The sequence below is a fragment of the Leptonotus elevatus genome, chromosome 4 (assembly GCF_054856555.1).
Source record: "Leptonotus elevatus isolate MCC_2025b chromosome 4, RoL_Lele_1.0, whole genome shotgun sequence".
Taxonomy (NCBI): Eukaryota; Metazoa; Chordata; class Actinopteri; order Syngnathiformes; family Syngnathidae; genus Leptonotus; species Leptonotus elevatus.
In genome coordinates this window covers 10,573,839-10,586,766 of record NC_141242.1, presented here as the reverse complement: position 1 = coordinate 10,586,766, position 12,928 = coordinate 10,573,839, and the positions used below count along the sequence as shown (strand labels likewise).

Below are 12,928 nucleotides of genomic sequence, written 5' to 3'. Positions count from 1 at the left end.
CGGTTTTTACTATTTTGGTAGCATATTTATATTTTCAGAAACACTTTATAACAAACATGATTTCCTAACATTGAAGCATAGCTGTTGTTTAATGAATATTTTTTAACAAACTTTTTTTTTTAAGAACTTAAAGTAACATTTTCGCATAGTTATGCATCAACTAATATTTTTAACTACATTTTCAACATTGATGTGTTTTACCATTTTATCATAATTTTTTAAAAGAGTTTGGAGCAAACATTTAGCATAGTTGTATTTCAGCTTAGTTATGTAAGTACGGTCCATCTAGTTATGTTGTAGTTTAACATTTTGTAAATACACTATTCACAAAAAGTTCAATTTCTCCCAATTCCAACACAGGTGAAAATCGTTATCCGTTATTTTCCAGAGCTGTCATTGGAATCAGCTGCGTTGGAATAGGGAGACAGGGAAAACAGGCTGGATAGTGTGCTCCGAGGACCAGGGCAGGGTTATTATAGTTTTGGAATTTTCGTTTAGGGTTTTGTTATTGAAACTTAATTCGTTTTAATTAGTTTTCAGGGTGGTTCTGTTTTTATTAAATTTAGTTTTTCAAAAAATGCTTAGATTTAGTTCCCACTGAGTAAGCCGTCGTAGAAACGACGTCATTTCTACGTAATGGGCATGCGTAGAAAAGACGTCACATTTGGGTACAGATTGCAATATCAGAATACGTAATTTCATCAATGTCAGTTCAACATAGATTAGTGACATATATAAAACGTCTGTGCAAAGTTGAAATCGTGTTCAAAACAGGTCATGTGGACATCCTTTTGGCACTTTATATAGACCAAATTGTAGGTCTATATTCATCACTTAAAATGACTAAAATAATGGTGCGAAATCATGCATGAAAATGCTCAATAAAGAAAAAAATATATAGCGTACTAATCAAGTTTGTTACAATTGGTTTATTGTTTTAAAGCCATGTGTGCTTTTCTACGCGTCCATCGGATGGTTCGGTCCAGATGAATGGCACGGTGCCCTCCACTTCTTTGTCCTCCTCCTGCCACATTGCTTTAGCATACATCTGAAGAGAGAACATATGACGAGGTGAATGATTACTTGACCAAAGTATCTTGAAACAAGTAAACAGTGGCAACGAACACTGACGGTGGCGGTGCGTTGCTAGCTATAGCTCTTAGCACCTAGCACAGCGCACAGCCTAAACGTGTACCATTTTTCAGACGCATAGCTAAAAAAAAGAATTGATAATGCTAGTGACAGATCACAATACAGTATTGAAAAGAAAAGTATGAATGTGGCTATAAGAAAATAAAAGGGGCATCTTAATGCAACTTACCTTGAGCAGATCAGCCGGACCACTTCCTGAATGGCGTGAATGCACATGTGCGAGAGTCTAGAGAGGCGGAGCCTATATACTGTACATACCAAACGCAGGATAGAATGAATTTCCACATATGGTCGAAACGTAAAGTTTCGAGTCAAAAAAACAAAAAACTGTGAAATACAAAATTTGTATATATTTTTTTTATTAACCAAAAACAAAAACACACAAATAATGCAGCGTATGTGATACTTTTTTTGTGTTCATGTACAAAGTACAAACATGGTGGGGATGGGACGGCATATCAACGTCCATATTAAAGCCATGGTTAGATGTCATATGTCTACCTATTTTGCCGGTCATATAGACGTATACGGTCCACGACCGGCCGACGCGATACGGACATGATCTGAACGTCCATTGGAGATCAGATGTTTAGTGGGTTTAGTTTTAGTTAGTTTCAGTATTAGTTTTCGTTATTTATTTATTTTTAATGTGTGTATGTATATATATATATATATATATATATAAATATTTAATAAACACCCTGGTAAAATGAAAACATCACTTCAGTGACAAAGTTTCTTTTTTTTCGGTTAATATTGAAATAAATATACTTAAAATCACATTTGAAATCATCCACAAAGGCTCATGTATTAAATTAATTACCAAAGACTAAAACGAAGGAAATTTTCACTATAATTATAGTTAGTTTTAGTTAGTTTTGTAAACATAAAATGTAGTTTCAGTTAATTTTCGCTTGTTAAAAAGCATTTTTGTTTTTATTTCATTTCGTTAACGAAATTGTTTTTGGAATTTTTGTTTTTTAGTTTTCGTTAACTTAAATAACTGGACCAGGGTTGAGAAACACTGCACTATTGGATTTCTCCACACCTTCCAATCAAAGTCAGCAAAGGTCCAATTATCGGATGTCTGTAAAAGATTATCCTGTGGTGTGGGGGTGTTTGTTTAAAGAATGATTTTTCTTCCATGTTAAATCTTTCTGCAATAAATAGTACTACGACAGGTGGTTATTCATGTTTTGTTATTCGTCTAAACCATTTGTCCTCGTCATGTAGGAGTCTCTCAAATTTCAGATAAAAATCAATAAATCTGTGTTTCTGGTAGTATGCCATTGCTTGCACTTAAAGATGAGTGACATAAACAGCCATAAAATCCACAGTGGCATGGTTTTGGATGGAAAACGGCTCGGCGTCAACCGAGGCTGACAAATCGGGGGGTGTTGGCAACGGCGTTTGCGCACTGAGCGTCATAACGAGCCCATTCAATAAGGGTGAAATTGCAAAACAGGATATAGTTGATCCTATTTGGAAGCACGGATGAGCGGCGAGTGTGCGCCCGAGCGAGGGCAGGAAATTTGTCGCCATTGCTTCCGAAACCAGAGCGCGAGGATGTTATTTTGTAACGTGAGGAAAATACTTAATAACGCCCTTGTAGAGGCATGCTCACTAATTGAAATGATATGCGTGATTAATAGGTGGAGTGAAGCTATTGGCGTACATGAGATGGGGGTTCACTTCAAGCCCCTTTGTCCCCGTCTCAGCATCCAGCTGGAGAAGAGCCACAACCACACTGGGATCCGCACGGAAACTTTTCCTGGACGACACACACGGAGGGAAAATATGTACATGTGATCTCTACGTTTGGGTACTTTGTGGGGATGAGTGGGGGGCAGCTGGAAGGCAACTTGGTGGTCTTTCTTTCACTTTTGGAGCTTGTGTCCCAGTAGTGATGTAACAAGGCCGCAATGGCGCTGCTAATGGCACACAGATGCACTGCAAGGGGCCCCTCCACATGGAAATGAGAGGTTTTGTGAAGGAGAAATCAAACCAACCCCCCCGAACTTAGTCCAAAATTGAGGACGACCCCAGTCCCATTCCAAGAATCCAACACCACAAAAGCCCTTTCCAAACCAGAACGTTTTGGAAGAGGTGTGCTCCTCTACTGCTTCTGGAAATTCACTCATTGCCTCTCGCTTGAAAAGTGTCTCAAACCAAGTCGTAATTGACTTTATTGATTGACTTCTGTGTTAAAATACAAACATCAAGGACATAAATTGCAATAAAAGGCTAATAGGATGAAGGGTCGACAGGCAGTAGTAGTACTACTCGAAAAACGATTTTGGCATTAAAGGAAAGTCAACCCTAATTTTTTTTCTTGACAACAATAGCCCCACTAGTCTAAATACGGTATTCTGGCTAATATTGTGGAATATGAGTTAAGCAGCAAAATTCCAGCAATTTTTATCAATATTTGAAGACGGCCATTTTGCCACTTGGTGTCGAGTGAAAATGACATCACAGTTGCTCAGGTCTCAGGTAACAACCAATCACAGCTCAACTTCAGAAAACAGGTGAGTTGCAACTGCCTGAGCCCTGAGCAACTGTGATGTCATCTTCAGTTGACTAGTGACAAAATGGCCGCCCCCTTTGATGAATAAAATGGCGGCATTTTGTTTCATAACTCATATTCCACAAATGTAATTTTTGCTCTAGTGAGGTCACGTATAACATATTATTGTTAAGAAATGTTTAAGGTTGACTTCACCTTTAAATTGAAATATCCAGGGTTGCGGTTCGTTCCACTGTAGATCTTCATTTAAGGCGCCAGCATTTACTTTACGTTCTCCTCTCTTGCGATAGTTGTTCCTCCGTACATCTTTGATAGTTACATGTTGTTCGATAATGTGTACGCGTTGCTCTAAATTTGAATTTTGGCTCAAAATTGGAATATGCTAGTATATCCAGGACTATAATTCTTCTGATAAAATCGAGCTTGTTGCCAATACGCTCCAGTTCCATCTAACAGGAAATGAGGTAAAACTTGAGTGGAAATGAGCTGTTTACGTTGGCTTTTACGCCAATATTTATAGACTCTACAGTAGGTGTGAGTATGTGGCCACGCAATTGTTCAGCCACTACGTAAGCTAATGCAAACCAGCTGACTGCCGTTTACACTTGAACTTTCCTTTGCCATTTTAAAATGGGCCCCCCCCCCGCCCCGCTTTTTCCACACGGGTGTCACTTCCAAGCGTGAAAGCAGACACCGGCGGGACAAGTCAAGGCGGTACAGGTCCAGAAACAACAAAGGGTCTGACCCGACGTCCCCTCACCTTCCCCACAATCCCCCACCCGTCTGCATGCGGTTCTTCCCCAGGAAGGTAAACAAGCTTTTCGCCTGGTCCGAAATGGGATTTCATTCTGCTGCCGTAGCACTTTTTCTCCATCTTTTGCAGCCCCTCCCGAGCGTACTTCTCCTCCCCTTTGCCCACACATCTGGAAGCCAGCTCCTCATTTATTTATGTTTTTTCCCTTCTTTCTCCAGTCTTATTTTACAAAAAAAAAAGTTCTTTACCTTGTCGTGCAATTACATCTCAGTATGCAATTATGCTAGACTTTCTCCCACCCCTTCAATCTGCAGCAGTGCTCACATAGCAGTCGACGGAAATAGAATAGCTTCATGTCTGTTTGGACCGTGGCCCGGCACAAACTATGCTCCGCAGCTTGGCTGACAGTAGGATGTGGGCTTTCTCCAGCCAGGCCAGTCTGTGCAGCGCTTTACTCCGGCAGGGCTACATAACGTGGCTCCGGGACGGGAAGAAGTGAAGAAGGCAGAAGAAGAAACTAACGGTGTCGCTATGAATCCCGGCGGGAACACTTAACCTTTTTAGACCACGGCTGCGGGGGTGAGTTCAACGAAAAGTTCCCTCTAGAGTATGTGACTTTTGCAGATTGTAAACATAATACGGATGTTAGCACGTGTTGTATATCTGTCTGGAAATGAAGAAATATAAGACTTTTTAAAACTTTTGAAAACAATTTTGATTCAATTTTACGCTCAAATCAAAGGTATTGTTTCATTAATGTTAAAACTGCTACTTTTACCTTTTAATAATAACTTGTTTTTACACTTAAATGACCAAGTATGCAATTTTTTTCTACCTAAAACAATGCCTGAAAATTGCATTAGAATTTTTCCAAAGAAATTCTAGCAATATTTAATTAAAAAATAAAATAAAATAGAATTCAAAAAAATTCATGGCACACTAAATACCAAACAAAATGTCACAAAAATTGTGCACCATATTCTGAAATAATAATGATCTTGCGTCACTTTACTGACAATAGTACTGACTCTGTGTAAAATATGTCATTGTGTATTTGAACACAAATCTGATAAACTTACTTGGTTAAAATAAAAGGATATATTGTATGGTTAAAAACAAGTGCAAATCATTTGCAGTCTGTATGCAAAGGGCTGGGTTAGGGCTACCTCCAATAACATCACAAAAAGACACTAGTTGCTAAAATATGGAGGACCAAAACTGCCAAAATTCAAAATAAATAAATGACTAAATAAATAAATAATTGAATAAAAGTGAAAATAAAAACAGATATAAAAAAATATAATTCGAAAATTAAATTAATTTTTTTTTTTAATATAAATGGAAATAAAAACAGCAATATATATATACATAAATAATTACATTTGTATTTAATTTTCGAATTATATTTTTATATTAGTTTTTATTTTCACTTTTAGTCATTTATTTAGTCATTCATTCATTTTTAATTTTGGTAGGTTTGATCCATACTGCCAGGTCGAAACGTTATTCAAATGAGGGGGCCTTTCATTGGTCGAGTGAGCGGCTCTGCAAACAAGGAAGTCTCGCCTGCTTGCATTGGAGAACTCCAGCAATGGACGACTATCTTGTCTACTGTCACCTCGACTCGTTGTTGAGCAACTCAAGTCGCAAGTTGTGGTGATAGTGGACAAGATCGTCGTCCATTGCTGGAACTCTCTCTCACTCGACCAATGAAAGGCAGTTTGCAACAGCGGAGTCCAACCCAAGACGAGAGGGGTTGGAAAAGTTACTAAATAGACCAACAAAATCCTTAAGTTGACAACACTGAGTAGGCCTGGCTTCCTCACAGCGGCATCCCCGGTTGTCATGATAACAAAAGCAGTACTCAGCATTTGCTTGAGAGAGGACTTTGAAAGTTATAACAATTATTTTAAATGGCGCTGCGAATATCTGCAGCGTCTGCACAACTGTCAGTGTATTCTAATTACCGCACTACTGCTCACTTTCGTTGCTTGATGACTCTCTGCATCGTTTGCACAGTTGTCATTGGTCGCTAATGGTACCCTTAAATTAATTCAAGACTCTGTACTTAGGTTTCACGTCTTTGTTTGTCATTGTTGCTTGTTGCTGCAATACTAGTGAAGCTCAAACTACTGGAGAAAAAAAGTGCACTTTTCTCCCTTAATTTCTGAACTGTACATTAGCGCTTATAAAACTAACCACTGGAAAAACTACAAGCTCAAGACAGATTCTAAAGGGTGCCAATTTTCAATTTGTCAGGCCCCTTCATGACATCACCCTGTCTGAAGTTACTGTAAGTGTACATGATTGCCGTTTTCTTCTGTCACGGCTAACACCAAAATGATAGCTCAGCACAAAAGACACATTTCCAACCTCTAATAAGGCTGCTGAAGAACACAGAATGAGAGGGTGTGGCACCTTCGGCGAATTAGGCTCAACTCACCACACACTCGTCCATCCGCTGTGTTATCACCCTCAGCCAATCACAGAGCAGATTGCTCAATGGCACCTGAAGTTTGATGGCGTGTGTGAATGAAATGTGTCATGTTGATGTTCCTGCTCAAAGGGAGGACCGCTCTTATTGCATACAATTTGTAAGAAATGTTCATGTGTCATCATTTTTGTATTTATAGACTTAGTTTTTGTAGTAATGTTGTTTTGTGAATATGTAGAAGTTGCAAATTGGTTAACGTACATTAGAGCCTCATGATATGGGAGCAGTTAATTTCCCCCCAAAAATATGGAATCTTCTTCTAATTTCTCTTCTAAATCATTTTCCTGCCTTTGACTTGTTGGCTCGTTTTTGTTTTTTATTTGAATATGTTACATTTCTAACATAGTTTCTCAACACTTGTTGGAACATGGGTCATCAAAGAACATCTTTACAATTTGATTCGGTATTCGACCAATATTTTGGGGAGAGATGTGAAAATATCATGTATGTTAAGTTGAACAAGTCAGATTCCAATTGGGCTCATTTGCGTTTGAACTCCGGGTCAACTTAGATAAATAGGAACAAGCCATCCTGGCGTTGGGTCTGGGAGTCTGGCTGCTGTCTTCAAACGTTACCTTTGATCTCGACAGAGGCAGACAGACGAACCGCCATCAGTGTACAAACAGACTCTTAGATGATCTATTACTGTGATCACAGGAAGTATGGTTCAACTGAAGTAATATTGATGTCCCCCACTGGAATAACATGAGAATAATTCCAGTATCTAAGGCTAGATTTACACTGCGTGGCTCAAGTGGAACAATTTTTTTATTTTTTATTTTGTTTTTGCGTCCAACTGGGACAACTGTCAGAAGCATCATGACGGTGTAAAGAGGTTAAAAACACATGGAATACGATCTCTTCAGATTGGAATAGGGCCTCTTCTAAATCTGCATAGTACATAATAAAAAAATAAACTGGCATATAGGCATTCATTCAGAATTATGCACTTGGACCTGCAGTTGTAAATCTAGGCTAAATGTTGACAGTCTGTAACCATGACATGACTTAATCCGGCAGCACAAAATATGGATGTACATGCACTTGGCGCATACGTCACGAAGCTTCACCGTGGGCGACGTCGGCGGTGGACTAAGCGCTGGACTCAATTAGGAGAGTGCAGGTATAAATTTTTGCGTAGGTGGCTCCAATATGGCAGCCGGCACGGTGCTCCAAGGCCGCCAAGCGAATCAATATCAGACCGCTTGAATTAGAACGGCAGCTCCGAGCTTCCCCGATCGTGACCTGCTTTTTCTTTCTGCTTTTTTAGCCCTACGGCTTAACCCCACTTCCTTTCTTCTGCCCATCTATTAATTGGACTGAAATCTACTGAGGTTGCGCTTGTCGCTCGATAGAAGCCAACAGACTCCTTCCGACTACTTTCCCTTTTGAGTGAGATGAATCATAATGGATACATGTCAAATTGAATATACATACCTCCTGTTTTAGGGAGACTAACTTTTCGAACAACTCCAAACTATTTTGTTCAATATTTAGTTTTTTAAACAAAACTATATTTTAGGTAATATTTAACTGCATTATCACTGCTTCATTTTTGATTTAATATTATTCAACTGCATTCAATATTTAGTATTATGTAGTTTTATTGAAATGTTGTATTATTTAATTATCTTATTTACTTTTAACCTTTAACATGATCTCGTTTTCTATACTGTAATTTAGTTGAATATTATTTATTTGCATTTACCTTAATTAAATAGCATTTTATATTTTTACACATGAACTTCAAAATTATGACATTTTGAATACAATTAACTGTATTTAGTATTTGTTATTGTTTAATTTAATATGGACTTTTATTTAATATAAGAGTATTTTAATATTATGTAATTTTAGCCCATATTATTTACTTTTATTTAATCTTATTTCTCTTATTTAAAAACTTTATTTAATGTTGTTTTATTTATTTTATTTTACTTTAATATGTTTATATTTGTTTTATTAGTATTATTATTTAATAGTCAATTTCATCTAATGTTATTTATTTATTATCATCTGATTATTCTAATAATAAAAAGAACCCCTTCACACATGATTTAGAATGGGTTTTGTTATTATTCATTAATACTGGGGTTTTTTCCACTTAAATTATTTATTTATTTTTTACATCTTGTATTGTTTTTCTCTCGAATGAATCATGACAGCAGAGCATTTTGTCGGCATTATAAGCCACTAAACATCCACATGTGTTACCAAAAAAAGCGCTTGTGACTTTTTTAAAGTAGCATGCATATCAATCGCAGCACAGACTCCTGTGCATTCTTTGTATTATTTACTCCTGTTGACCCCCATGTGGTTCCCATTTGGCTGGCACATTTGCTGGAGATGCTGCTGGGAAACGCCCCAAATGAAACCTCCTTGAAGCGGTCGGTGCGTGTTGCAGGGCTTAGATCCGGCTCGGTGGATCCTCCCTCCCATGCTTCCCTGTTTTAGCCGTCTCGCCTAAACACTCCCACATAGGAACCGGCCCACCTATCTCACCCCCGCCGCCTAATGTCAAACAGCTGTGGATTTGCCTCCTGAGCATTAAGCGGTGATGATGACATCACAATCGGGCTGAATATGTGAGCATCCCTTGCGATCAATGTCAGCAAAGGCGCCAGATTTTCAGATGTACCTGAAATATTATCCTGAGCTCTTATCCTGTGGTGTGGGCTCTGTTGAAAAAAAAAAAAAAAAAAATCCTCCCTGATGTGTTCGGGTAAGCGGTATGTGCCTAAAATCTAGAAAAAGGCCAGATTATTCTACGTCTCGAAAAGATTGACCTGTAGTTTGGGGTGTTTTAAGGAGTTTTCTTCCCCGACCTGCTCGGAAAACAGTTGGGGCCAACAATCGTGACTATTAAACCAGGTACACACATTATCAGCCTGAGTTTGTGCATGCAATGGCCTAATTGTACGTCGTCTCTAAAATATTATCTTAAGTGATTAACCTGTTAAGTAGAGTGATAAAAGTGATTTTTGTTCTTTCTGATCTTCTCTCCCAGGATGGTCAAGTCGACTTCGACTAATCGAGGATGTTTGAATTTGTTCTTCGACTAATCGAGGATGTTTGAATTTGTTCTTAATATCAACTCGCGTTGAGCACCTCCAAACACAAGCCCGACAGTCACATACGCTCCCAGCAGGCCCCGCCCACGATTCTTTCATCCAATCACATTCAGATACTTGCTCAAACAATTACATTGAGAAACATTCAATCCCTCCAATTTTCTGCAGGGTTTCTAGTCACTACATACTCTATATATTGCTAGTGTACAATAAAACATTATAGGAGAGAATGTTTTGCTACAATGTATTGTCTGAAGCATTTTCCCTCCCTTGCGATCAAAGTCAGCGAAAAAAAGAAAAAGATGATCAGGAACGATTAATCTGATTGGTTGATTGAAAAAATTATTCAATATCTTTGCATTCCAGATGCCCTGTGGCACCTTGATGCTTCTCACATATCAGTCTCGGTGTTGAGAGACGTATACGAGATAAAACATGTATTTTTTTGTTTTCGGGTTTGTCTCTCACATTTTAACAAATGTTACGTGCGCACCCGGCGTTCACTCACAGCACATCCATGAATCTGCGTGGCGTGGGTGGGTGTTGATAGATGCTCAGCATGCCTATAAATTACACCGTATAGAACGGCGATGGTCGTCGCTGGGTCCTCCTGACATGTAACACTGGTACCGATGCCATTTGTGAGACTCTCCATCTTGCTTGAAGTATCTGTGCGACATAAATGCGAGTGAAGTCATTCGCAGCTTGATTGAGGGACAAGAAGGACGGCGAGGATGATGGAAAGTGCTACAAAAGCCTGTTGGATACTTTTGTACCATTTTGGCCATCTCAGACAAAAGCTCAGGGTGGTAGATAAAAGATGTCGGCGACCAAAAATGGGCTGAAACCATGTGCAGTCTAGTCTGTACCTTGGTTTTAAAAGTACAGTTCAGTTCTGCCTAACGAGTTTGCTCCCTAAATGAGTTGCAAAAGAAATTGAAAGTGAAGCTTAATTGTGGCGTTACACTACCATATTTTCATAAAGCATACAATGAATAGTGACAGTGAGGTTCCTAAGTCCGAGAAAGTTAGCATGTAGATGTTTATCACACAGTTTGAACCATACTTTTCTCCATTTTTTTCTTCAATTGTTTTAGATTCATGGTAAAGAAGTTTTTTTTCCATACACATTTTACTGTAGTTTTGACTTTGACAAACTAAGTACTAAGTTAGTGACAAATATAAGTTATGTTGCCACCAATTCTGTTGTAAACCGAGGACCCCCTGCGCTACCAAAAAGCCTACAGTATCTCTAGCCATGAAGTCCACTCACACGCATGATCTTTGCCAAAGAGAACAAACCGCAGACCATCTGGGAAAGTCAAATCATGAAATGAGAAGATTGCCAAGGAGATTTTGAGTAAAATACAGCTACCCACTGCAGTCATTTAGATCTGGGTGGAAGATTGTGGCTTCTTCAGAACAACAAAGATGATAAAGCAGCACTTAAAGCACACAAAAATGCTTGAAAAGGGAAAACGTTCAATGTGTGCTTTTATCATATAGGACTGCTGAACAGGCTATACTTACTCCACGTCCAACTTGGAGGCTGTACACAGGTTTCTCCTGAGTTTATGACTCAAAAACCTCTGGCAAGGTTTTAAAGACGAGCATGGAGCAGCATTAATATTGTTTTTACATGACATATTTTACTGCCGTAGCCTCTCACTGTGAGCACTGGAACTGCCAGTATTTTCCCAGCGTAGAAATAAAGATGAAAAAATATGTGCAGAAAAAACAAAACAAACCAAAAGTGGCTTTTCAGACAAACATATTAAAAGGAAATACAAATTCTCACAATCCAGCAGCTTTACTTTTTTGCATCTGCACCAAAGACTTATAATACCGATAATACGTAAAAAGTAGGGATGCACGATAATATTGGTGGCCGATAATTATCGGCAATTATCGACAAATTTGACATCATACAGATAAACCAGATCATAAAGAAATCCGCCGATAATAATAGATTTGGTCCATCTGTTGTGGTTGTGGCTCAAGTTGTGCCCAACTCCTCAATTCCTCCCCTCTCCTATGGTAGTTTTGCATATTTGTGACATCATAATGCAGTCGCCAGTGTGGGCGTTCTTTACTGTGTTTTGTTGCATTTTTAAAACATGACTGTTTTGTTTTGGCAAACTTAAAATGAGTTACTGGTTGTCTTTGAAACAGAAATATCAGCTTCATGGTGCGTAACACAATTTACATTTTTTTTTACATGTATGTGAGACTTATAGTAGGACACCAAAGTATATTTAATTAGTTAATTTTGCAAATAATTATCGGCTTACTTTTCGGTTATCGACATTGACACCTAAATTATTGGTTTATCGGGCATCCCTAGTAAAAAGTACCGGCAGTGGCGTGCACAGAGATTTTGGGGGGCAAGTGTTTCGGGGGGGGAAAAAGGCACTTTTTTGCACAAGGAATATATATACCTTACTGACAATTCCGAGATGACGTCACTCGATTGTTGTAATTTGATTTTTGAGGATTTTGGATTATTTTGATTTCAAAATGTGATGAGATGTCGTTTGTATGATAGTCACAGGAAAAAACATTACAATCTGCTGTTTGTTTTCAACGTGTAAAGAAAGCATTTGCATTGTGTTGCGTTGGAGACATATCAGAAATGCTCGGAAATGTCAATAGAAGTTATTAAATAAACATTACACACACATAATAATAATTAATATTACCCCACAGCTAGTTTTAATAACAGCCTATTAGGGCAACATGACTGCAAGACTTGTAGCATAGAAGTAACTTACAGTTAAATAATAGCGAATAATTTAGCTAATAATAGCTTCATGCCTGCTGATTTAGTACAAACTACTTAAAAAAAGATTTTTCAATACAATTAATCTTAAGGAGCAAATCAATATTAAAATGGGATCTTTAAAAGGTGCTATACTCTGGTTAACATGACT

The 12,928-nt window shown here is 38.2% G+C and overlaps 1 protein-coding gene and 2 long non-coding RNA genes across 3 annotated transcripts in view; 1 reads left to right on the top strand and 2 right to left on the bottom strand.

The window, feature by feature from the left end:
* The window catches only part of LOC147175467 (uncharacterized), a 34,990-nt gene that overhangs the window by 21,318 nt on the left and 744 nt on the right, over positions 1-12,928 (bottom strand). Inside the window, exon 2 of the long non-coding RNA XR_015094611.1 lies at positions 10,507-10,667. This is a non-coding gene — a long non-coding RNA (uncharacterized LOC147175467). The remainder of the gene's footprint in view (positions 1-10,506; positions 10,668-12,928) is intronic.
* On the bottom strand, positions 915-3,646 carry LOC147175468 (uncharacterized). Its single transcript, XR_015094612.1, has 2 exons — positions 1,322-3,646; positions 915-1,048 (listed from the first exon to the last, which is right to left on the bottom strand). It is a non-coding gene; the product is annotated as an uncharacterized LOC147175468 (long non-coding RNA).
* insc (INSC spindle orientation adaptor protein) overlaps positions 4,608-12,928 on the top strand; it is a 38,737-nt gene continuing 30,416 nt past the window's right edge. Inside the window, exon 1 of the mRNA XM_086073974.1 lies at positions 4,608-5,012. The gene's annotated coding sequence lies outside the window, so the exon portion shown is untranslated. The remainder of the gene's footprint in view (positions 5,013-12,928) is intronic.